At 42.4% G+C, this 24,350-nt stretch overlaps 1 protein-coding gene across 3 annotated transcripts in view; it reads left to right on the top strand.

Annotated features, from left to right (window-relative positions):
- The window catches only part of C1QTNF7 (C1q and TNF related 7), a 95,097-nt gene that overhangs the window by 25,429 nt on the left and 45,318 nt on the right, over positions 1-24,350 (top strand). The window contains exon 1 of one of the 3 annotated variants that reach the window (XM_081049558.1): positions 7,560-7,854. The exons of 1 other annotated variant lie outside the window; for it this stretch is intronic. The gene's annotated coding sequence lies outside the window, so the exon portion shown is untranslated. Of the gene's footprint in view, positions 1-7,559; positions 7,935-24,350 lie in introns of those variants that run through there. One more of the 3 variants, XM_081049557.1, reaches the window with a different exon arrangement.

Here is a 24,350-nt window from a genome sequence, read left to right as displayed (position 1 = left end):
GGAGTTACGCAAAGACTATTAAGGAATTAGGCAGGCAGAAAAGAAAGATGTCCACCTCAGTGGGTATAATGCTTAACACCAATGCTGGCACACAGAGATGTGCTAAACTTAGCTAGTTTCATACGCAATACTCAAAGGCCATAAGTCAGATGTACTGTTTTACGCAAAGATAAGATAACCACCTTTTCTCAATTTGCCCAGGAATTTCCTGATATTAGCACTGCAAGTCCTATGTCCTGGAAAATGCCTAAGTCCCAAGCAAACCGTCTTGGTTTGTCTAGAATATCCCAGTGTTAAAACTCAAAGTCCCACATCTGGGGAATGCCCTCACTCCCAGACAAAGATGGTACGTATAAGTGTAAACCTTAGCTATAGTTGAGATCCTTTTAAGTCAGTTTATTAGTTGCCACATCAACAGAAGAATGATGTGCTATGGTACATCCAAAACCATAGAGAGTCCAATGGAAAAATGCACAGACCATGTCTTTTTTGATTTGGGGTTACAGGATTGTCCCTTTGCTTTGCCTTCCCCTCTGCTTTCATTGTTTTTAATTCACTGTGTCTTCTTTCTCCTTTTTTCTTTTTCTCTTCCTTCCTTCCTTCCTTTCTTCCTTCCTTTCTTCTTTCCTTCCTTCCTTCCTTCCTTCCTTCCTTCTTTCCTTCCTTCCTTTCTTCCTATCTTCCTTTGCTCTTTTATTTTCTTCTTTCTTTTCCATTTTCTTTTGTGTCAACATATTTGCCTTTCAAATAGCGTGTGACTTAGATTTTGTGATCTTCAAAGGAATTGTTATGTAGTTTGACTAAAACAAGCCAGCTTCAGTAAATACATTTATCTTGGATAATTCACCAAGTAAGTGGAAACTTCATTGCTGATTAAGACAAGAAGTGTATATGTAATTATTGTGGTGTTACTAAGACAACATGGTCATGATGCTGAGCATAAAGAATGAAAAAATGGGGGGAGGGAAGCAAAACTGATAGTGATTGTGAAATAGGAGATTGGAGATTGGCAGGGCTTGAGACAGAATTCTTTCAAGGCAGATTTTGGTTTAACTGTTTACATTGAGGTTGCATCTACTAACAATGGAAATCCTGAGATTGGGAAACTCTTTTTTTCTTTTGAATCATCATCATCATTAACTAAGCAATGTAAACGAGGAAATCCTTTTTGGTTACAAACTATGCTTTGAAGCCAGGCCTGCATTTGAATGTTTTCAATCAAACTGTTAAAATAAAAGTTGAAAGAAAACAATTTCTAGTCTTCCAAAGAGTGCCACCATTGGAGAAAGCAGTCTTCTGCATTATATTTTTGAGAGCAATGTGAATTTTATTAAGAATTAACTCCACTTTGGAGGCAAATCCAGATGCTCCCTCATGACAAGGTTACCATCTACAAATCAAGGTCACATACCTGGGACTTCCACTACCCTTGTGTTTTCCAAATACCAAAATTCATATCACCTTCACTTTTTTTGTCGTTACACAGTACCACCTGTGCCAGTTATTTACCTAACATTTTCCTACAGATTTACTTTTTTAATGAAATAGTCTAAGCTTATGCAGCCAATAGGTTCATTAGGGATCATGCATAGCAATGGCCAGAGGACCCAGGCTGACTCTCAGACTCTCATGCTTTTTAAACCTTCATGGAAAGAAAAGTATTGTCACCAATAAGAAAAGCAGTATACTGTGGTGGCATTAAGGAAAGTCTTAGAGTTTCGTCACCTGTGTTTTACCTTGGTTCTACCTTTTGGTAGCCTTGAGATTTTTGGATAAGTGACTTTTTTGGATAAGTGAATTTTCTACCCATATGGTTGTGAGGATTAAGATAATACTAAGAAAGAATCAATGAACAGTGCAGTGCATAATAAATGTTAGTCAGGATTCTCTTTTTAGTTTATTAGGGAGGTTGGGGGGGAGAGAGAGAGAGAGAGACAGAGACAGAGAGAGACAGAGAGACCGAGAGAGAGAGAGAGAAAGAGAGACAGAGACAGAGAGACAGAGAGACAGAGAGATACAGAGAGACAGAGAGAGACCGAGAGAGAGAGAGAGAGAGAGAGAGAGAGAGAGAGAGAGAGAGAGAGAGAGAGAGAAGAGAGTGAGAAGATTTTCATAGTCCTTTAAGGCAGACAGTTCATTTATTCTGGGAAAGTCAACTATATGGGGACGCAAAGCAAAATCACCTTCTGAAATATGTGGTTTCAAGTTGTTACAATGTCTTAAGGGAAATAATACTAAAAAACAAAAAATTGAGTTGGAGCCAGAGGCACCTCTGCAGAGTAGGGCACATTGGGAGGACTTATGTCTTAGAAAGGGACAAACTGGCTTTCCCCAAGCCAGATTTTTATATCACTTGTGGTTAGTGAGTCAGAGGTAAGAATCCGAAAGGGGGAAAAAATATGTTTTACCAAGATTTTGTGAGTCTTTCCACACAAATTGAGCTGATTAAGGGCCCAAATGAGAAAATACAGCCCAGAATTAGGGAGAGGCTCATGTCCCATTCCTCTCCAGAAAAGTCAACATCGTTTTGCTATCACAAGAATTTTAAATGATTTTTAAACATTCTATTCTCTAGCTGATTATTTTTGGTATATAAGCTATTTTAGTGTTTATTTTTTATCTGGAAACCATATTGAACAAATATTTCTAACAGCCTTTTAAAACGTGCATTGTTTAAGTGTGCAGTTGTGTTAATTGTCCATGATAACTGTGCCCTTCCAATCTAACTTCTGTATCTCTTATTTTTCGTTTCCCATCTTATCACATGTAAATTATTTTACCATTATTTAGGAAAGATTAAAATAGTATTGCATTTTTTTACCCACTATGGTAAGGATGACTTTGAGAATATAACAAGTAAAAGCCCAATAACAGTTTTAAAATCTGTTGCAGTAATTAATATGTAATGTGACAATGCCCCAGATAAAGACAATGGGTAAAAAGAGCAGATTGAAAAATATGTATATCAATGAGCAATATTTTAATTGAATCAATCAATGGCTGCAATGGAATGTAAGAAACAAAACTCGACTGCAAGCCTTCAAATGTGAGATAACACCAGAAATTTATCAATCATATCAGTCAGGATTTAGTTAAAATCACTCTAGATAGGGATTTAAGTCAAGGAATCAAAGGCTTAAACAGCCATTGAAAGAACTGTAAAGAAACTGTATATACATAAGATCAAATTGCATTGAACTATACAACATGCAAATGAATCCATGCAAAAATTGGTGAAATCTGAATAAGTTCTGGAGTCTAGTTAATACTATTGTACAGACGCCAGTTTCTAGTTTTGATATCATGTTACAGTGATATAAGATGTCATCATTGAGGGAAGCCAGTTTTTTGTTTTATTGGGTTTTTATGCCACTTTGTTTTTGCAACTTCCTATGAGTATATATTTATTTCTAAATAAAAAGTTTATTTTTAAGGAGGGTGGGGGGACTACAGAACCAACAATTGGAGAAAAATGGAGAAACACTATGCTGTTTTTCTGGGAATCCAGAAGTTCAGGATTGCTCGGAAGACACTCTGGACTGTAGTGTGTGACTCCAAGGTCCTTTGTCAATTGACTGTCCTCATGCTGACTGCAATTGCCAGGGAAGAATGTCCTCATTCTTTTCTCCCTTTCACATTCCTATAAGTACCCTCTTTAACTGGTTCTAACTGGTGACTGTGACTGCAAGAGACTCTGGGAAATGTAGTTCCAGGCTTCCAATCCTCAGTCTATAAGAGTAGAAAGGTCTGGGGATAATGCTGAGTTGAAAACTTATGTCCGAGCTCACAGATATTTAACAGATACTAAAAATCTAGTCTTTGAAAAGGATGTTACAAGATGGAAATTAATTTAAAAATTTCAGTTTATAATTAACATAAATGTATAAGTAATTCCATCTCCCAGGATAGTTCCTTGGTTTAACTAGCTATCTTTACCCAAAAGAATTTACAATAAGCAACTTTTCATAGGATTTTTCCAGTTTATAAAATAATTCCACATGAACTCTCTCATTGGACAACCAAACAAAGCTGAGAAATAGACAATAATGAAAACACCTAATACTTATCTAGCAGTTTCATTTATGTTATCACATTTCCTTGCATCACACCAATAAAACTGTTCTTTGTAGTTCTGTGAACACAACATGCTGTCTTTTCCTGTCTTTGTGCATGTGGTTCCTTTGGCTGAGAAGGTCTTTCCCTGGTAGGAACTCCTCCCGGCAGGCTCTATCCCTCTTCACATCCTGTTCCATCACAGTCTTCCCTGAAAAAGACTGAGACTTGTGAGATATGAACAGGCAGCCCCATCGTGCCGAGTGCAGGCTGCACAGCCCATGCAGGAGTCCATGAGTTGACTAGGAGGCCAGCAGGTATGACCCAAGATCTGTGCCTCCGCTAACTCTGTCCCTCTCCTAACTCCAAGAACCGCACCTTGATTAGCTTAGCTAGATTTTCATTCCTCCACAGAAAACAGAAAAGAGACTCCCTTTGGTGGTACACAGAGGACTTAGTAAAGGGGCGCCATTAAGTGTGCGCTCTCAGGCATATGTGTGCCAGTCATAATACTGCAAATGAGTCTTGTAGCTTCTTTCCACTACTGTTTATTTTCCCTGATTCACCTGGTCCTACTGCTCCCTTTTTTTCTCCAGTAGGATCTCCTGTTTTGTGGTCTGATGGCTGGTGATACCTCAAAGAGCAAAAAGTCCCTACTCTCAGAGAGCTTACAAATCAGTGAGGTAGACAAACATTGTGCAAATTAGCTTAGAAATATTACTGTAACAACTACTACAGTGATGAAACAAGGTTTACGAAGGTCTAGGAAAGGAAATAAGTTACGAAGGACAAGCATGGAATAGTATACGAAAGAACAAGGGAGAGCTGGGGCAGGTGAGGGCAGCTAAAGAACGCTTTCCTGAGGAAAGAACACGTGAGTTCAAACTGGTGAGGAAGATTTATCAACATAAAGGCGGCTGGGAGCAGAATGGGGCAAGAACATTCTGGGCAGACTCTTCACAGCTGTCAGCCTAAACTCAGTGGGGACTAAGAGAAACCACACAGCTTCCCTCTCCTCCCTCTCCCTGGGTGAGCGTGTGCTGACTCCAGGCAACTGAACTGGGAGTTAGCAGGAAGACAAAATAGAGTTCCATGGCTCAGAATCTGGGAGAGAAGACAGGGTGGAGGCAGCCTGCATCATGGAAAGAGCGTAGCTCTGGCCATCACAGTTCACACTGGGACACTGCCACTTAGTAGCTCTGTGACCTTGGGAAAGTCGCTACCAACCTCTCAATGGTGTTACGAGGATTCAATGAAAAAAGAAATGTGTAGGGCCTTGTACTAATAAGTGCTCAACAAATGTTAGTTCCCTTTTCTCACTTTCTCTAGGCTCATTCTTACCTGAATTGTGTCCCCCCAAAATTCATAGATTGAAGCCCTAATCCCCAGTGTGACCATATCTGGAAATAGGATCAGGTAATTAAGGTTAATGAGGTCATAAGGGTGAGGCCCTAATGTGAAAACAAACACTGTGACTCTATAAGAAGAAGAGAGTGAGAGCTCTCCTTTTCTCTGTCACATGTTGGGGGTGAGAGGAAGGACACAGCCAGAGGCAGCCATCTGTAAGCCAGGGAAAGGGCTCTCACCAGAACATTACCCCGATCTCAGACTTCTAGTCTCCAGAACTGTGGAAAAATAAATTTCTGTTGTTTAAGCCACCCATCTATGATACTGAGTGTAAGACGAGGCTCAATTAGAAAATTCCTCTTATAGATGAGTGCCAATCTTAACTGCAGAGACATTTAAAGAATGAATTTATAAAAGGGCAAAGGAAGTGAAGGGAATAATTAAATGTAAGCTGGGTTGGGGGTTTGAGCATTTCCAAAAGCAAGAGGCTGATTTCAATTCATTTGGTGTTGGACTGTGGCTACTTCCAGGATAAAAAGAGCCCATCTGCGTCAAAACTTTCCAGATGCTTGTGTACATGGTTGAGCAAATGTTTTCTCCCTGTTTTCATTCTTACTATTGCATGGGAAATTGAAGGACACTTAAACTCTAAGAAAGAAAACCAATGGTGGCCAATATGGGAGACAAGTGAGTGCCGAGAGAGATGGGAGGACAAGGGAAGAAAAGTGAAGTGTATTCCTCAAAAGGAGAAAACAAAAGCCCAGAACCGAGGAGCTCTGGCACTAAGGGGTGTGATGTCATGGATGAAATGGGAAGAGGCAGTGGCACATCCCATCAACAATGCTTCCCGTGTGAAATTCTGTGCCGAGTTTTGGGAAATACTACCTTGCAGTTTGAATATTTGCCAGTACTGATAATCAGTACCTCAATGAAGACCCCACTGGAATCTCACCCCACTGAAATGAGGTAAGCACAGCAAGCAAAGGATTATGTCCCCAGGGAGGAAACTGTGGTTTGGAATGTTTACCTGGAGCTCCCTTGGCTGGTGTTAGAGGCGGTGGTAAGCCTTGCTTTTCTGACTCCAAACCCAGGGTCTTTTCCACGGCAAATGTCAAAACCTGTCTTTTCATCTGATCCTGACCTGGTTTTCCAAGGTCAAAGTTTTGTCCATGTCCTACTCCATTCCTTGATCAATATTCTCCTTGTCCCCCAAAAGTCACTTGATGGCTTCTTGCAGCTCAGGAAATAACATTAAACGGAATATGAGAATCAAAAGGAGAAGAGAAGCATGTAAAATGGAATGTGTTGGAAAAATTCCTTCACATGACATGATTCCGTCGTTGAGGAAGATCTTTCAACATGGTCACCACACTATATGACCAAACAAGGGTGACTATTATTCTGATCCCCATTTGGCTGCTGTGAGAACTGAAATATGAAGGACCTCATCTGGTGACATGTATCCTATAGGTCAAGAGCCAGATCTCAAGTCTTTGCGACTATGTCCACCTCCCTGTCGGGGACAGAACTCAGGTTTGACAGCCAGGAGGCTCTTTGGTTTTCATCCTTCCACTCACTTCTCGAGTGATGCTGCTCAAGGCTTGTAACCCTGGGCTTCGTCTCCCTCCACTGTAAACTAAAGGGGCAGAACTGCTCTGAGGACATCCTCTAACCCTGTTGCCGCGACGGTTGGATATATCCAAATGAATATTTCTATCTGCTCATGGCAGATGGAAACTTCCAGAAAGGATGTTTAGGAAAACAGATGTACATTTTCCTATATTTTCGTTTTTTCAAGAATGAATAACAATAGGAAATTTTTATATATAAAAATAATGTCCTTTATATACAAAGTAGCTCAAATTGTTATTATTAAATGCATAAAATAGTCAAAATATCAACTTTTTGGTTTTTGTGGATTTCTGACACATTTAAAGAAAAACAAAAAAAAACCTTGAAATCAATTAACAAAGTGAAAACGCTGAAGTGGCTGGTATGAAAGCCATCTTGACATGACCTGAAGACCAACGGTGTTCTGATTTTCCCTAGCAAGAAACAGGAGAAGGTGTTCAACTTGAATTTTACACTTTTACGACAAATGTTGTCCAGACTCTTTGTGCTCTTTCCCAAATATGAGTCAGGAGCGAGCCAACAGAGGAAGGTATTTGTTTTTGTTCGTGAGGTCGAAAACACGTCTCTGGGACTCCATCAAACCAGTGGGATGTATGTGTAGGCCCCAGCATCGTTGCACGGCCTGGGGACCTGCGTGCTCCATTTTCCCCTCCACTGCTCGAAGCCTGGAAGAACGCTTCTGACACAAATCAGGAAATTACTTATTAATCTGAAGCCCCAAAGAGTTACGAGCACGCCTCACTGCCAAAGAGAAGGGGATTTTGAGAGAAAAGCTCCACAGCTGTTCAAAGACTCCAGCTGTTGGAAGGTCTTGAGAGCAACGTAAGTAAACAGCCTGCTGTCCCGATTGAAGTGAATTTCTTCAGGCTTTTTTCCTCCCAGAGATGAGTCTTTTGGCTCAGGTTAGTGTTACTCTTTCTCTGTTCTTCTCTGAGGTTTGGGGGTGTTTACTGACTGGGGCTGACTCAATGAAACATCTCCTCTGGGGAAGTGTCTGCTGAACAGAAGAGAGAAAGCGAAAGTCGGCAAAATCGGCTTTCCTTGTAAAGGAAGGGCTCATTTTGAAAACAACACTTGACTTGGCAATTAGGCTCCTTAATGGTTATAAATCTATATTCAAGAGAGTATGAGGCTGACAGGGACACTTGTGGGAGCAAACAGAAGTGGCTCCATAGGCTCACCCAGAAAAACAAAATTGTCATCAAGTCTGCACCTACATAATTCAAGTTTAGGTGCTTCTTCATTTTGATATACTGTAGGATTTTCATAGAGAAAAGAAAACATTAAAGGTAATATTGTTCTGTGGTGATTTCCTTGTAGTAGTGTAGATCTTGCGCTCAATTTATTTTTGGTGAAGGGTACTGATTTATTTCCTGCTTGTTTTTATTAAACAAATGTGCTCACCACTCCACATGGCTGTGGGGGCGATAATACATGCATTGCGATGTAGAAACGCAAACATCTAGACTGTGTTAGTGAAACTGTGGGTTTGTATTAATAGTGGGTATGTGAATGGATTGCATAATTTCATAAATAATGCATTGTACTAGAGTGCATTTCTGTCACAGGTATTTTAAATCAGACTGTAGTTAAGAATTGAGAAGTAATTCTGGGACTATAGCTAATTCAAAGGAAATGATTTTGTTTCAAGCAACCTTTGTTCCCTGAGACCCTAAAGTTTCCCTGGGAACTTGAGTGTCCTTTTCCAGGTTGCTCAACAAGAGCTCATGGCTGCGGAGAACTCGTGTCTCCAGAGCTCACACTCTGCCCATCATCAGACTGTGACTCTCCCATGTCCTGGTTCCTGGTTTGAATAAGGAGGTCTCGCCTCTTCAGCCTGGGTGGCATTCTTCTGACTCCCAAGAGAACCCCCAAAATGATGAGAATATTTGTCCTTAACTCTAGTCAAAATTTGACTTCCTTTCTTCTCTTCGAATAAGTTTGGTTCCCACTTCGACCTCCTGTGAGGATTAGACTGGTCTTGTTCCTGAGATGGTAGTGAGGGTCAGCCCATGTGTAAGGCGCTTCTGAGGGCCAGGAGGCTCCAGGCAGAAAGGGATGTCAGTGACTAGGAGTTCCTCACAGCCTGCTTTCTAAGGAGGCCTCCATTAAGCAACTCATCTCGACTTCTGGTCTCAGGAGATGTCTAACCTTTTGCCTTTACTTACCAAATACATGTCACATGCCTAATGTGCTGAAAGCAATAAAAAACAAACGTGAGACGATGCTCCCCTTCCAGCACGAATATATTTGTAGTTTGTAGCGAGCTTTCCCTTTCATGGGCCAGAATTAAACACGCGTGGGCACTGACCATTGGACATGTGTGGTGCAATGGATCACAAAATGGAGGGATGCATGTTTGGAATGTGAAAGGAAGTTATGCAAATATTAGGAGACATCGTCGAGCATTGGCCATGTGTGTGGCCCTCTACTCGCCGTGTCTCACAGGGTCTTCAGAGCAGGCGATGTGCTGGTTAGGAGTAATGGCTCTGTACCAGGAGCCCCGGGGAACATGTCCCAGATGGGCCTCCAGGTGGTCGAGGGTTGGTGACTTAGCTCCTCTGTGCCTTGGTTTCTTTACGATGTTAGAAAGGCAGTGACTTCAGGATTCGTGTGAAGCTTGAGTGCTAATATAGGTAAAGGGTTGTTTTTGTCTCTCTCATATAGGAGAAACTGAGGCTGGCGATAACTAGGTAACTGCCCCCATGGTAATGGCAGGCAGGGTGGGATTTGGAAGTATAAGTTCTGGCTTCATCATAATGGAGGAAGTCCCCATTTTTAACCATGGCCTCTTTCCCTTGTGCTCCCACCATGGCCATCTGGGAAATGCAATTGACCAGTGATCATGAAGATTTCAGACAAGGAAACTGAAGCTCAAAGTCATGAATTAACTCACCCCAAGTCACACTCCTAGGAATTAGCAGTGCTGGGAGCTAAGCGCAGGTTTTCAAGACCCAAGTCCTGTGTTCTTTCCCCATGCTCTTAAAGGGTCAGGCCCTCACAGGCCCCTGCAGGGCAAGCGAGCTAGCAAAGTCTGGTGTGTGTGTGCCATCAGTTAGGCCCTCGCTCTGAGCCTGGCACCGTTGATTAAAGCAGGTACATGGGCCCCTATATTACTAACTTTCCAGAGGATTTGGATGTGGATCAAAGTTTAACAATCATTCTCCTTGGCCTGTTGTACAATCTGAGAAAAAGTGGACTGCTGTATCCCATACGACCTTTACCTGACAAGAGATGGGGCATTTCCCCCAATTCAAATTCTTGAAGTTCCCTGTGGTCAGAATCAGCACTATTTCAGAGTTATTTGCTATCTTGTTTATATCCCAGTGCTTTCCTCACCTTTTGGCACATGTCACTTTCTAAGCTCTGTGACCATCTGAACTTTTTGTCATCAACCATTTTGATTGCCTCAGGCTTCAATGATCACCAGATGGGTAGATTTCTTTCCCTTTGTAGGCTTTTTATTATAAATCAGTACAACTCTATGGAATTCATCACTATATTAGAGTAACATGAGCGATATCTATAAATGAGAAATTTACTCAAAAAGCTATTCACAGGGAAACCAGCAACACAGAGTATTTACTGTGCTGAATAAAATATAATCAGATTGATTTCTCTGAAGACTAGTACAACACAGATAAATACGAGCCATTGGGGAATGCCAAAACATGTACTGGGAACTTTAGATGCCCTTGGAAAGAGGTCATGGAGGGCGTGGTGGAATAGGAACCATCGAACATTAGAAATATTTTTCTTGGTGTCAAATGTCAGGATTTGAAGTGAACTATCCCTGGCTTGGAATTCTGGCTTCACCACTTCCCAACTGCAAGACTCCAAGTTTGTGGCTTAGGTCTCAAGAGTATATAACAGACACAAACAACTCAGCATTCAATCCACAAATGTCTATTGAGCACCTACTGTGTGCCAAGCATTATTCTAAATATAGCAGTGAACAAGAGCCAAAGTCTGTGCCTTCAGGCCTTTGGAGGGGTAGATAACAGAATCATAACCCAGAATGTAACTTTGGAGACAGCTAAGTGCCAGAAGAAAATAAAACACAGTAATGAGACAGAGTGACTGGTAGGTGTGGGGGAGGGGTCACTTCTGTAGCTAAGGTGGTCAGGGACCACCTCATTGAGAAAGTAGTAAATAGCACACATTTGACATAAGGAAACCACAAAAGCCATGGTTACGCCATTAACTAATCATGTGACTCTCGACAAGCCGTTGAAACTCTTTAGGCCTCGGTTTCATCACCTCAAAACTACAGAGCTGGACTAACTCTACAGAGATTCTTTTATACCTGAAACTGTCATCTTCTTTCCTTGGCTCAGCATCACATGCCGTGAGTAATTGTATGAAAAGGAAAAAGAAAAAAAATCTCTGAACCAAACTATACTACCGTTATTTCCATTTTCAAATGGGAACATTTTCAAAATGCTCTTCCTCATCAAAGATAAATTAGTAGGTCCTAAGTAAATGAAGATTAATTAAGAATTATTTCCTTAACGCTCCAATCATCACGATTCCTGGGGATTACATTGTTGGAGAGGACAAGCATCACCTCATGACAGATGTTTAAGGATGAACTGTACAGCTTCACCATGACTTCATGTGTGGCTTTGAGGCTGAAATTGTACATACATTAGTGGAGCCAACAGGGGAAGCTGCCAGAAGTCAGCCAGTCCAACATTCTATTAGCCAAGAGTCATGTGTATGGCCTTAAAAAATAATCCATGGTCTGAAGTGGTTCCTTTCTTAAGGCAGACCTCACTTGGATGTCAGACAGCATACATTCAAGGCAGATAACTTGAACCAGAGGAGTCTTTGTCTTTCAATCAGCCAAGTATTTGTGGTCAGTATATTCTTGCTGTATAGCAATCCAGATAATTGTCTCGTTCCTCCATTTTACCTTTATCACCATAGTGAAAACCTCAAGTATGGATGCACAACCTAGAATGAGAATTCTGTGTGCACTGCAACATAAGAGGTACAGGTCGATGCTTTTGCTTTTCAAATACTGCTATATTTTGCTGTTTTTCAAAATGTGATCTCTTCAAATTGCTAATACGTTTTTAAAAATTGTTTTGAAAATGAGGTCCAAAGTTGAGATCCAAGGACTGAAAAATCAGAGCAAAGAGAATGCGATTAGAACATTGGCGTTAACTAACCCATGGTAGAGAATGTTGTGAGGTGATTCAATGATGTCGCTTGGGGCTCTAAAGCAATTTCACACCAGAGAATGGTGGTGGGCTGCTGTCCAGTGGGGAATGTAGGGGGAAGGGAACTACTATTGTGCGCTTACTTTTATGGCAAATAACATTCCCAGCATTTTACAGACATCAGCTCCTCACCACAGCAGTAGTGTAGCGTGGCTATTAGTCTGCTTGTATTACAGATGAGCAGCTGAGGCTCAGTGCAGCTAAGTGACAATGAAGCTCTCCAGCTAGGAAGTGGCACAACTAGAACTTGACTCCAGGATAGCCCTACTGCACTATCCACTAACGTTCCTCTTGGCCTTAGAAAGACAATGGCTATTTTTCTTTTTTCACATGCAATAAACATTCTATTGATCTTGTAAAAAAGAATCTACTGCAAGTTTTAGATGTTGAAATAGCCTCCTGAGGGAAGAGGCTCCTTCTTTGGAGGTCTATTAGAACCAGATTGGTTACTACATACATCGAGTATGATTTCACTGTGGTCCTTCCCCAAAGTGAAAAAATAGACAGAATGATTCCTTAAATCCCTTTCTAGTTTTTCCAACCAAAGGCCAAGTCTACATCTAGGCAAGGCAAAAAGGTGGTGACGTGTTGAGCCTGACCATCCTACTAGCTCTCCCCAACTCCATACTGGTCACTTTTGCTAATGTGATGTCCAGACTTTCTGGAAGAACCACAGTCATTCAGATCACAAATTTGCTGGCCTATTTTCCCCAAACCAGGAAGATCTAACTCTGTTCCAGTTTGTATCCAACCAAATGAACACCATGCCAATGAATATATTATCTAATTTGATGGCTGTACTTCCGATGTTTCAGAACTAAAATAGGGACCAAAACAGCATAAAAAATGGAGGACTGTTAGAAAATAGAAATGTCTTTTAAAATTCTGGCTATTGTGTGTATCAGTTAGAGTTGCATTTGTGTGTATCAGAAATCCTAGTTCCTTTCAAAGGTAGGGAGTGTTTTCTTCGCACATAACAAGAAGCCCAGAGGTAGGTGATCCAAAAACAGTGTAGCTATTCAAAGATGTCACCTGGAAACCAGGCTCCTTCTATCTTCCTGCTTCACCAGCTTTGGCATATGGCTTTCACCCTTATGATAAGGAGACAGCTGCTGCCCTTCCACATCTTGAGTTCATATTTCAGGCAAGAAGACAAGCCTTCTACTTGTCAAACTTTGCCTTTTTTATTTGAAAAGGGAAGCCCTTTTCTTGGATTTTCCATGTGCATCTTATTGGCTAAACTGTGTCATATGCCCACCCCTAGCTGCAAGGGAATCTGGAAGTCTGCATATTCTGCTTTCCAGTCTTTAACATAGAAAGTGGATTAGGATGGGGTTTTGAGTGAGTCAGCCGATAGTACTTGTCAAAATATGCCATAAATTCCAATCTGAAAGCAATAAATTGGGAATTTGATACATACATAAGACTATTTCATATGAACATTTGCTAGTTGCATCTATTTTCATACTTAATTGTCAGCATAAAAATGTTTTTAAAACAAGTAACAAGGGGTAGATATGAACAGCATTCTACCTGAAGTACCATAGAGTTATGGAAAGAAATGGATCTGATCAAGGTCTGAATCCCAGGTCTTCACCTAATTAGGTGTGGGATGTCTCTGGACCTCAATTTATTTATACGTATAATAGGGGTGATAAGAGCTACCCATAGAATTGCTTTAGAATTAAATACCATATAAAGAGTCGGACACATAATAGGTATTCAAGAACTAGTAGTTCTTTTCTCTCTTGCTTTGCACCTTTTATTTAGCAAGTGCAGAAACCTTTGTGAAATCCATCTCAGCCAGAGCTGACAGATGAAGAATCAACTTTTGATTGCAAAAAAAAAATTAGAACAAATCCTCTGAATGGTGTATAGCCTTTCTTTATCAGGGAATGCCAAGAACCTTTCATTTTGGACTTCAGCGCATTATCTTAGCAAACCAGACAAAAATGTCTGAGCGATTTTGTTTTCCAAACTGCATTGTGTGCTTCAAAGTGCCATCTGCTTGTGACTTGTTACAAAACAGAGTCAACAGAGCCATTTGGTGACATTTTATCAAGTGACTTCAGTGTTTGTTACCAAGGGATGTAATTCCTAGAATTTGTGCAATTTGTTCTGTGTTGTTGAGCTGTGAAATAAAGCCTACACAGAGACTTTCGGCTGTTTCAATGCATTATCCTCATCTTAACCCCTAAAGCCAGGTTTTAAATTGGGTTTCTCTCCATTTTAATTATCTCCCCATGTCACTCTGACCTTTCCAGTCAAAGATGGATGGTTAAAGCTTATCACCTCATAGCCACCATTGCAAAACTTAAAAGAAACAAAACAAACCAAAAAGAGTCCACAGATTTGCAGAGTCCAAATCTATCCATCAGCCAAAATCTCATTTCTGCACAATGGTAAGGTGGAAAAAAATGATAGAATGCAATGCAAAACCACGAGTTTTTGTTCACATGTGAGTTCTGTGACCTTTAGCAAGCTATTGAACCTTATTCTCTCTATCCTTACCTGGAAAAGGGGATGAACGCCTACCCCGCCCCTCTCATCTGATTGATATGAAGACCATTGAGATAATGTCCTAAATGCACCACGCAAAATAATGCACAATGTACTCCAGCCTATTTCGGTATGCCCATGGATTGCAGTCTAGTCTGCACCACATCACAGCATACAATGAGCCCCATAATCCTGTCAGAATTCCATCTGAATTCTCACCCTATTTTTATAGCGAAACTTTCTTGACAAGAAGCAATTTCTCTTCCTTCACTCTCTCTTCCATACCCTTCGTCTGAATGTAGCCAATTCTTCCTGGGCTCTGTCCAATTCTAGCTGTTGAGACTAAATATTCAGCTCTCTGCCGGCTGACCACCTTTTCCACCTTTTCCAAATGCAGCCAAATTCATCTCATCCTCATTGAATATATATTTATTGTCTCAAGAGTGATCCAAACAGACAAAAATTCCTGCCCTCCTGGAGATTACATTTCAGCCCCCTGGCCTCACCAGCCTGGGCATACTGACAAGGATACCCAAAAGTCAATAATCCAATGTCATGTTCTCTCCTCTCACTGAGATCCCCGAAGTGTGCCCGACATTGTGCCCATATGTGTTCATGAATTTCTATGCCATAGTCACTACGCAAATAATGGGCCTTAATGATGTCCATCTCGAAAATGGTAACATTTATATGAAGGATGTAATCTCCTTTCTTCTCCAAAATTGATCATCATTTAGCAGCCAGAGTGTTGCTACGTTCTGGGCAGAGGGAGAGAGAAAGTCACCTCCCCAAATTGAGTGACCTGGCCTCAAAGTAGTTGTGCTGTTCCCAGAGACTCAAGTCTTTCCTGGAAATGTCTTCCCGAAAAGTTTTCTTGGAAAAATTCCTTATAGCATCTGACATTAACAACTCCCTTTAAAAAGCCTTAAAACCAGTCACAGGCCAGAGAACAGAAATAATCTATACCCTTCACCATCCTAATATAGCTCCCGCCCCATTCAGATACTTGTGTATACACAACCCCCACACCTCACACCTTTAATGGTCAATCACCAACTTCTAGTTGGCTTTGGATGGCACACTGTAGAAACCAATGAAATTTAGTCAATCTATCTAAAGTTTCGTCCCTTCAAATTCATCTAGTGTGGAAATAGTCATGACCCCCTCCTCCCAAGCATAGAATGGGCCAGGCACACCTGAACGCATTCAGGTAGTGGCTTCTGAAGCATCCTTGCAAAGAGCTGATTTGCTTTCTTCACCCCTTATTGGTTATGCAAGATGCGTTTAACCTATCAGTTGCACTTTCTTTGGAAGGACAGAGATGCATGGTGATTAGAGGCAGGTCAAAGGAGCCAAGTCAAGGTTATTCCAGGATGGAAAAGACATGAATATTTGTACAGGTTGAGAGTCAAGTAATCTAGGAGAGGCAAGGGCAGGTCGAAATGATCACCCAAGGGTAGGGTTGGGTCTTGAACAAGCATGTGTTCTGACGGCACATGTGTTCATTGAGACAGGAGGGAAGCAAATGAGGATGGATGGGAATGCGAGTAAATTAGGGATGATAGGGTAGTTGAGGGAGTCATGATGATGTTCTCTGTTCTTCTCTAGGAAGTTGGAACTGGGATCATTGCTTAAGATCAGAACAGTAAGCTGATTAAATGTGTGTGCAAGCACCCAGCCCAGTTTTGTCATAGAGTAAGCATTAGAAAAAAAATTATATTCACTTGTTTCCCCTTGACAGATTGAAATTTATAGCAAATGTTTCTCTCCAAAAGACCTCATATAAAATTAGCCACCATGATACCACCCATATATTTTGTTTTAAGTGAAACACATGAGACTTCCTAAAAGTTTTATTTTAAACCTTGAACTATAATGACCTCTCTAAACTCATCTCATATTTGAAAATAACTTGGCCCAAGTGCAGACTTTCAGAAAAGCCCTCTGACCACACATATTCTCTTTCCGTGACCCACGAGCCTGGAGAATGTTTCAGAACCTTGCCAGTAAAGAGGTGTGTACAGGAAGAACATTGAACTCTCTGAGCTTTTGATTTCAATGTTATAAAAATGGTTCCAGACATGACAAATTTTGGGGAGATAATCTAAAACATGGACCGTTTGCATGTTTGGCCTTTGAAGATTTTAATAACCATCAGCTTTACTGGGCTAAATCAGGATCTTAGCTTCCAAATGTTTCATATTTACACTATCTTCCTTCGATTATTTGAAATCATAACGGTCTGTTTGGGGACGTTTTATACACAAACTTTAGGGCCACAGGTAGTGGCCTCTGGGGAAGCTCAGGCACTCCTTCCCCTTGCCCCTCCCCCATGCCATGATGGGGAGGACAAACTGATGGACCAGGCCCAGGTACAGCCAGTGCTATGGGCTCCCAAGAGAGTTTTCTTGCAAGAGTAAAGGTCAGGAGTTTGAAATCTCATGAACATTGGTTTTCTCTCTCTCTCTCTCTCTCTCTCTCTCTCTCTCTCTCTCTCTCTCTCTCTCTAACACACACACACACACACACACTCCCCTCATGTAAGTAAGTAAGTACTGGTCTCTAACTTGTCTCTTAGGAATTCCAGTCACCCACAGGCATAAGGAACCAGGATTAAGTACCCACAAAATACCCACTACTCTAGGCACTTGGGACAGAGTTGTGATCACAAGAGGCAAACTCTCTCCTCCGGGGCCTTACAGTCCAACTGAGAGGTAGACAGACAAACAAAGACCACATGAAGATGTGCATGTCAGGAGGTGATGAGAACCATGGAAAAGGAAATGGGGTATGCGAGAGGCAGGTGCTGCTTTGGACAGGTAGCCAGAGAAGGCTGGGGACACAGAAAGCCAACAGGAAAGCGGGCATTTGAAGGTGGAGAGGAATGAGCCACACCAGCATCTGGGAGAAGAGTGTTCTGGGCTGAGGAATCATAAGCGGGAGAGAAGGTAGGGTTGGCGGTGCTCAGCTGGTTGCAGGAACAGGAGGCCACCAGGTGGCTGGAGTGAACACAAGGCGGACACGTGGTGTCAGAAGGGAGTGGAGGTCGAGCCCAGCTCAGGCCTTGCAAGGACTCTGAGTTTTATCCCGAGGGATGCGGGAAGTTAAGTAGGGTTTTGAGCAAGAGAGTGACTGACAGGTTCTGACTTTAATTCTGAAAGACCACTCTGACCTCAGTTTGGTAAACGGGCTGTGGGAGGCGAGACTACGCGGATTATGTCCTCCCTGCTTGGGTCTCAGTAGCCTTGCCAGGCCTGTTACTTTTTCAACAACAATAGCAGGCTCACATAATAAAGAATCCACAAGCCAGAGTAAAATGGACATACCTAACATGTATGGCAACAACCCACCTTACAACTTATATGTCACCTGACACCGCTCAGCTGGAAGACAAACTCCATCACAGCACAGTAATAAAATGTAATCAATTTGACTAACATTTCTATTTGTGGCATTTTATTTCAACAGCCAGAATGCTCAAATACCAGACTACTGTGCTCCAAATCAGACCTGGAAGCCAAGGAAAAATGCTGTCTGTTTGTCCTTTTTTTCTCTGGACCTCCCTTTCCTGGCAACCAGAATGATACACCCCAGATAGTAAGAGCAGGCTGAGCAGGCTGCAAGGACAGAAAGGTCCTCAGGGAAGAGCTGGGCTGTAGTCAGAGCAAGAAAGTAAAAAACATCAGAAAAGAGGATAAGGATACGAAATCATTGAGATAACGTACTAAGTGCTGATGAGTGACCTTGAGTTCTAAGAGACATCAGGGAAGGACTTCTGGAATCATGAAGGGGTGGTAGATGGGTCAGGAAAAGGGGCCATGGAGATGAGAGTCTACAAATGAGTGACGACATGAACTGGGATAAAGGGTGCGATGAGACTTCCCTGGGTCTCAAGGCAGAGAGTGGTGCTGAGGTTGCAGTGGAAAGGAGGAGTGAGGTGGGGTCTATAAAAACCACGATAGGTCCTTGGAGGCCAGGAGGTGGGGGAGTGAGCAAGCTTATCTGGAGCACCCAGAAAACTCTGGCGTGTCTTCCTTGTTCCCCATAAAGATTTCCATGAACTTCCCTTGAGAGAGCCAGGTACACTGTCATCCTGGATTATAAAATGTGAGAAGGATGAGGAGGCAGGAAAGGAGGCTGGGCGGTCAGCAGGGGCAGGTTATGGAGAGCTGTGCTTCGTGTTAAGGACTTCGGCCTTTGTCCAACAGACCAGGCTTCCTAGCCTTTGTGCTGCGACAGGGGCCGTAGGGAACTCTGAAGATATGGTCTTACTTCCACTGCCACATAACCCTATATCCATTCGGCCTATGACTTCAGGGAGTTAGGGAGCTGTCAGTTGTACACATCAGTGTTCAACCAGATAAACAGTAGCAGAAGGTGATAATACATATTAAGAGATATATTGTAAGGAACTGGATTGTGCAATTGTGAAGATTGTCTAGAGAGTCCAAAATCTGTAGGGGAGACCTCCAGGAAGGGCAGATTAGAACTCTTAGGCACAGGCTAAAGCTGAAGTACACAGGTGGAATTTCTTCTTCGTTAGGAAAGCCTCAACTCTGCTAAGACCTTCAAAGTGATTTAAATCATATCCACCCAGATTATCTCGGAAAAACCTCCCTTACTTAAAAGTCAACTAGTTATAAATTGTAATCACATCTATAAAATATCTTAGCAAAACCTACATGAGTGTTTGGTGGAAAACTGGGGACTGAATTCTAGCAAATTTGATACATAAAACTGACTGTGACATCAGGTTATTCCCTAACACCTATAGACTCATGGCTTGGAGCTCTTCCTATGAACAAGGAGGAGTCCATGAAGCGTTATAGGTAGAGGAAGAAGATAGTCCACCTTGCACTTGAGAAAGATCAGACGTTCATGCTTAAGTGATCACAATTCTTCATAGAGAATTTCAGCAAACAGTATAAAAATAAAATATTACTTTCTCCAGTGCAAATCCATGTGAATTATAGTTGGTCTCAGTGGGAAATAAGCTAAGTTGGAAAAAACCCCAAAGAAAAGCTATTCCAAATTTCCCTGAATGTTTTAAGAAAGGAAATATTTGTCCAATGTGCAAGGATTTTTAAGCAACAGTTCAAAATTCCCAGTAACTATCCCATCTTCCAGTGAATTCACGATTAATGAATTGGCCAGTATTTAAGGGCACCTAATTAGCACCCAGAATTCCAATGAAAATAAGGAAAAAATAACTAACCACAGTTTCTGCCTCCTCCCCCAGGAGCAGTCCATTTGGGGAGTCCATCCATCAGTTAGCATTCTTTCAAATGAAAGTGGCAGAACACCTAATCCAAGGTGCTTCAAAGCAAAAACGGGGTGATATGGCGGAAGGGAATTCATTAAATCATAGACCTAAGGTCTGGGTAGACCTCTCACTTCAGGTTCTGTTGGATCCACAGATTCTAAGAATAAAGTCTGAAATCTGTCTTTTCACATCTCTTGGTTCTGCTTTTCTCTAAGGTGGCTTCACTGTGGGTCCCATACCACCTTGCATTGGCAGAGAGTTGTCACCAATAGCTCCAGGCCTACATCCTAGAGCAGGATCACAGCAGAAAGGTCCCAAGGTTAAGTTTCACTGGACCCATTTAAGTCACTAGTCCTCCCATGAATGAACTGTTGTGACCAGAGCAATGTAATAACCTGGAGACACTGGAGCATGGGTGGGGAGACCCTCCCCCCCAACCACAGGTTCTAAGGGAAGGAGAGGAAATGTCCCCAAGGGAAAATCAAGAGGCTGTTCCAGAAGCAAGAACAGCTCTTAGGTAGACAACAAAAGTCAGGGGCCTTTCCAGGAACATCACAACTCAAGGTCCAAAAGCCAGCGCAGGTCAGAAGCGAGCTGAGGCTTTCATCCAATATCCTGTCCTAACTTCAAGGCTCATTTCCTCATCTCTAAAGAGGGGCTCATAACAACACTATGTCTCCCAGCTACAACGAGTCTTATTAAAAATCGAATGAGGTATATGCAAATGTGCCTTGTAAATAAACATTATATGTAAATAAGACATGATGATAGTTTTATTATTGGGGGGGGCGGCTTGCGTTTGTACTGCACAGGGGAAGCAAGGAGAAAGAAAATGGACAGGAAGAAGTACCACTATTTCGGCCAAGTTACGCACACTGAAAGAGAGATTGGTTCTGTTCTGTCAACATAGTTGGTGTAAGCGATCGTTTGTATATTCCAATTCCCATCTGTTAAGAATGAATTGAAATCATAGTAGTAACAGTTATAGGTTTGTTCCTTACTCCCTGTGTGATTTGGGGAAAGTTACTTAATCTCTCACGGTCTCATTTCCCTCATCTGTAAAGTGGGACGATAGTAGTACCTATCTCATAGAATAATTGTGAGAATTAAATGAGTCAATAAAGGTAAAGCACTGGGCATATGCTAAGTGTTCTATAAATATTAACTACTGTGATTGGGCCTCAAAATCATCTGGATTTGTAGGTATATTTATCCCTATTTTTTCTGGATTAAAAATTGATGCCTGAAAGAATTAAGTAGATAAGGTAAAATTTGAACCCAGGTCTGACTCCGAATCTCATGTTCTTTCTGTTGCAACAAGGACCTCAAAAATATGGGCAAGCAGGGAGGGAGATGAGGAGACAGAGAAGGAAGGAGCGAGGGAAGAAGCATTCATGAGTATCCGGGTCCTTAACCTGGATTTACTTTAAACAGGAGTTAACCAGGTATTCTAGAATATTTCTTTAGCATTAGATCCAGTGATAGTAATATAAATGGCTTTGTTAGAGAAGGTTTTAGCCAGCACAGAAAGAACGGAAAATTTTAGGAATGTTCCACAGACACCAGGCTGAACTTAAGTACTCTTCTCTTGAAATCCTTAAACTTTCCTCTCCTCCTGACATCAAGAAACTTGACTCCACTTTTTTTTTTGCTAGGAGATTGAGATGGCACATTCCTTTCATGCGTGGTCCATACCTGTGTGTATCTAGAGGGGCTTACCTCATATCACCTCGTCTGCTCCTTGCCCCAGCCCCAGAATGGGGGGGTACAAGCAAGGACAGCGTAGCAGAGCCCGTGTGTGAACCACCTGTCCTCAGCCCAAGCCCCGTGCTCCTTTAGCTCCATCTCAGGATCTGTGAAACAGAGCTGCGGTCCAAGGGCGTTAGCCCTGCCTTCCACACTCCATAGAACCTGAGGAACAGCCCGTGTCCATCAGCCCCCAGCTCAGCCTTTCTGGGGATGCCCAGGGGTAGCCCTCCTCAAGCGTGGGGTGACGCCACGAGGGCCCCAGGCACCCACAGGGAGAGGAGGTGTAATAAAAGAGGCGATTGAGCTAGGACTTCCTAGTGAAATTGCTTTGCCTTTCTGTGGGCCTATTTCCTTTATCTCCAGGCAATAAACAGCAATAATTACCTTGTGGGGAAAAAAAAGAAAGAAAGAAAGAAAGAAAAACACCAAGGAAGTTTTCAAGAGGGGTTTGAGTGAAACGAAAGTGTAGGCATGAGAGTAATCAGGAAAACAGGTGAATGCCAAAGCCTGCGAGTTTGCTGTCCTCCAACAAGGACGTAATCATAACAATTGCAATAAAAGCCCAGAAATAGACTGTGAGCTTGCGTGGGAGACAGTCCCCCTAACTGCAGCCAACACTCCTCCCTCGGGGGCCATTCTGCAGGACTCGCCCACTGCATCTGGACTGTTAAAGCTTAGAGGGAGAGAGGGAGCAGACCCCCCGGGAGATGTGAGAGGTAAAATACATCTGAGGCCAAGGGTTCCCAGCCCTGGCCTTTCTCAGAATCACTTGGGAGTTTGTTAAAATGCAGACTCCCAAGCCATACACCTAAAGATCGTGATTCTGAACATATGGGGTGAGGCCTGGGCATCTGTGGTTTTAAGCGAGTTCCCTGGAAATTCTGAGGACTGGATGGGCTCAAAAAACGCCACTCCAGGTAACTTTCTTGCTGTGTGATCTGATGCAAGGGAGACCATCTCTCTGAGCCTGATTCCTCAACTTTAACATGAGGACAACGTACCTGTGCCACAGGGTGGTTGTGACGACCAGACGATGTGAGAGCACTAGTAATAAGGAAGGGTTTCACAGTCCACACAGGCTTGTCAAAGGCCCACTATGTGCCAGGCCCTGTCCTAGATGTAGGGGACACAGCACTGAATAAGACAGAAACTCTGTGCTCACTTGGACCTTCCAAACAATAATACAGTAACCATTTCCTAACTCAGGTGATGACAGCACCTAGGGAAAATAACAGGGCCAAAGTGGGAAGGGTTCTATTTCACACGGGGAGAGCGGGGAAAAGGCCTCAGAGATATGTAACTTGAGCAGGGCCCTGAAGGAGGTGAGGTAAGGGAGCGAGCCCGGGAACATGTAGAATATAAGCATACCAGGAGGAGGGAAAGTCCTGTGCAAAGGCCCTGAGGTTAGAATGCGTTTGGAACATTTGAGGAAAGTAAGTAAAATAGCATGACTGAGGCAAAAGGAGACAAAAGACAATGACAGGAGCTGAAGTCAGAGAGAAACCCAAGGACGGATTGTGGAGAGCGTCGCCAGCCACTGTAGTCACAGAGAAATAGCAGCTGAATCAACACGAAACTACCAGTCTCACTGCACCTCAGTAGGGGACACCTAAGGAAGCCATATCCACTCATACCACAGAAGGAATCTTAGGCAGAGGCAGAAGCTCACCAAATATTATTGACTGAAAGAAGTAGGCTGCAGAAAGTAGACATATTTGGGTCCCATTTTTTTTTAAGCAATTTACCTCAATATGTGTACATCTTTGTGCAGAGCAAAAAAAAAGAAAAAAATGTGGAAGGAGGGTGAGTGGGAATCTTTAAGGATTAGGATTCAAAGAAGGACATTTGTGGAGAGGGAGTCCCCTTTTACTTCATGGACTTCTATATTGTTTTACCTTTTTACAACAAATATGATTATTTTGTAATTTTCAAAAAATATAAAATATGTGTTGGATCCAAAACGAACTGGAATCTGCTCTTCAAATTTTAGGGATGACGGGTGAGACTATGAGGAGTCTCACGAATCATGAACCATAAAACATGTCTCTGGTACTTTCTTACCCAAGGTCCCTCCAAAGTGCCCTCGGTAAGAAATCCACACCCAATCATATCAGAAACATGCTTAAGATCGATCACTGGTTTCTCATCACTGTCCAAGCCCCTTGATTTGACATCTGAGCACCTTGATGTGATTCAAGCCTTGTCCTCCAACACTGACCCTCACAGACTCTGTGCTACAGTATTTTTCTTCTGTGATGACCTTTGCTCATCCTCAGGTCTCTTCTGAGTGAGTAGCCCCTACTCAGTCTTCAGGGCTGAGCTCAGGCATGCTTTTCTCCCAGAGGCCTTTGCGAGCATCTATCCTGAGGTAGCAGCCTGCTTCCGGCTCCTGTGAGTATCTCTCGAGTATCTACACAGTGGTTAGTCACATGACTCAGTGTCACGCTGCCTGCAGTGCTTGTTCCCACTTGGCTGCTCGATTCCTTCATCTCTCTAAGCCTCGGTTTCCTTCTCTCTGGAATGAGGATAATGCTAGTGACACACATGGAGTTGCTGTATGGAGTGAATGAGATGGTGTGTGT

Source organism: Rhinolophus hipposideros (genome assembly GCF_964194185.1).
Source record: "Rhinolophus hipposideros genome assembly, chromosome: 1".
Classification (NCBI taxonomy): domain Eukaryota; kingdom Metazoa; phylum Chordata; class Mammalia; order Chiroptera; family Rhinolophidae; genus Rhinolophus; species Rhinolophus hipposideros.
This window is presented reverse-complemented; position numbering and strand designations above follow the sequence as displayed.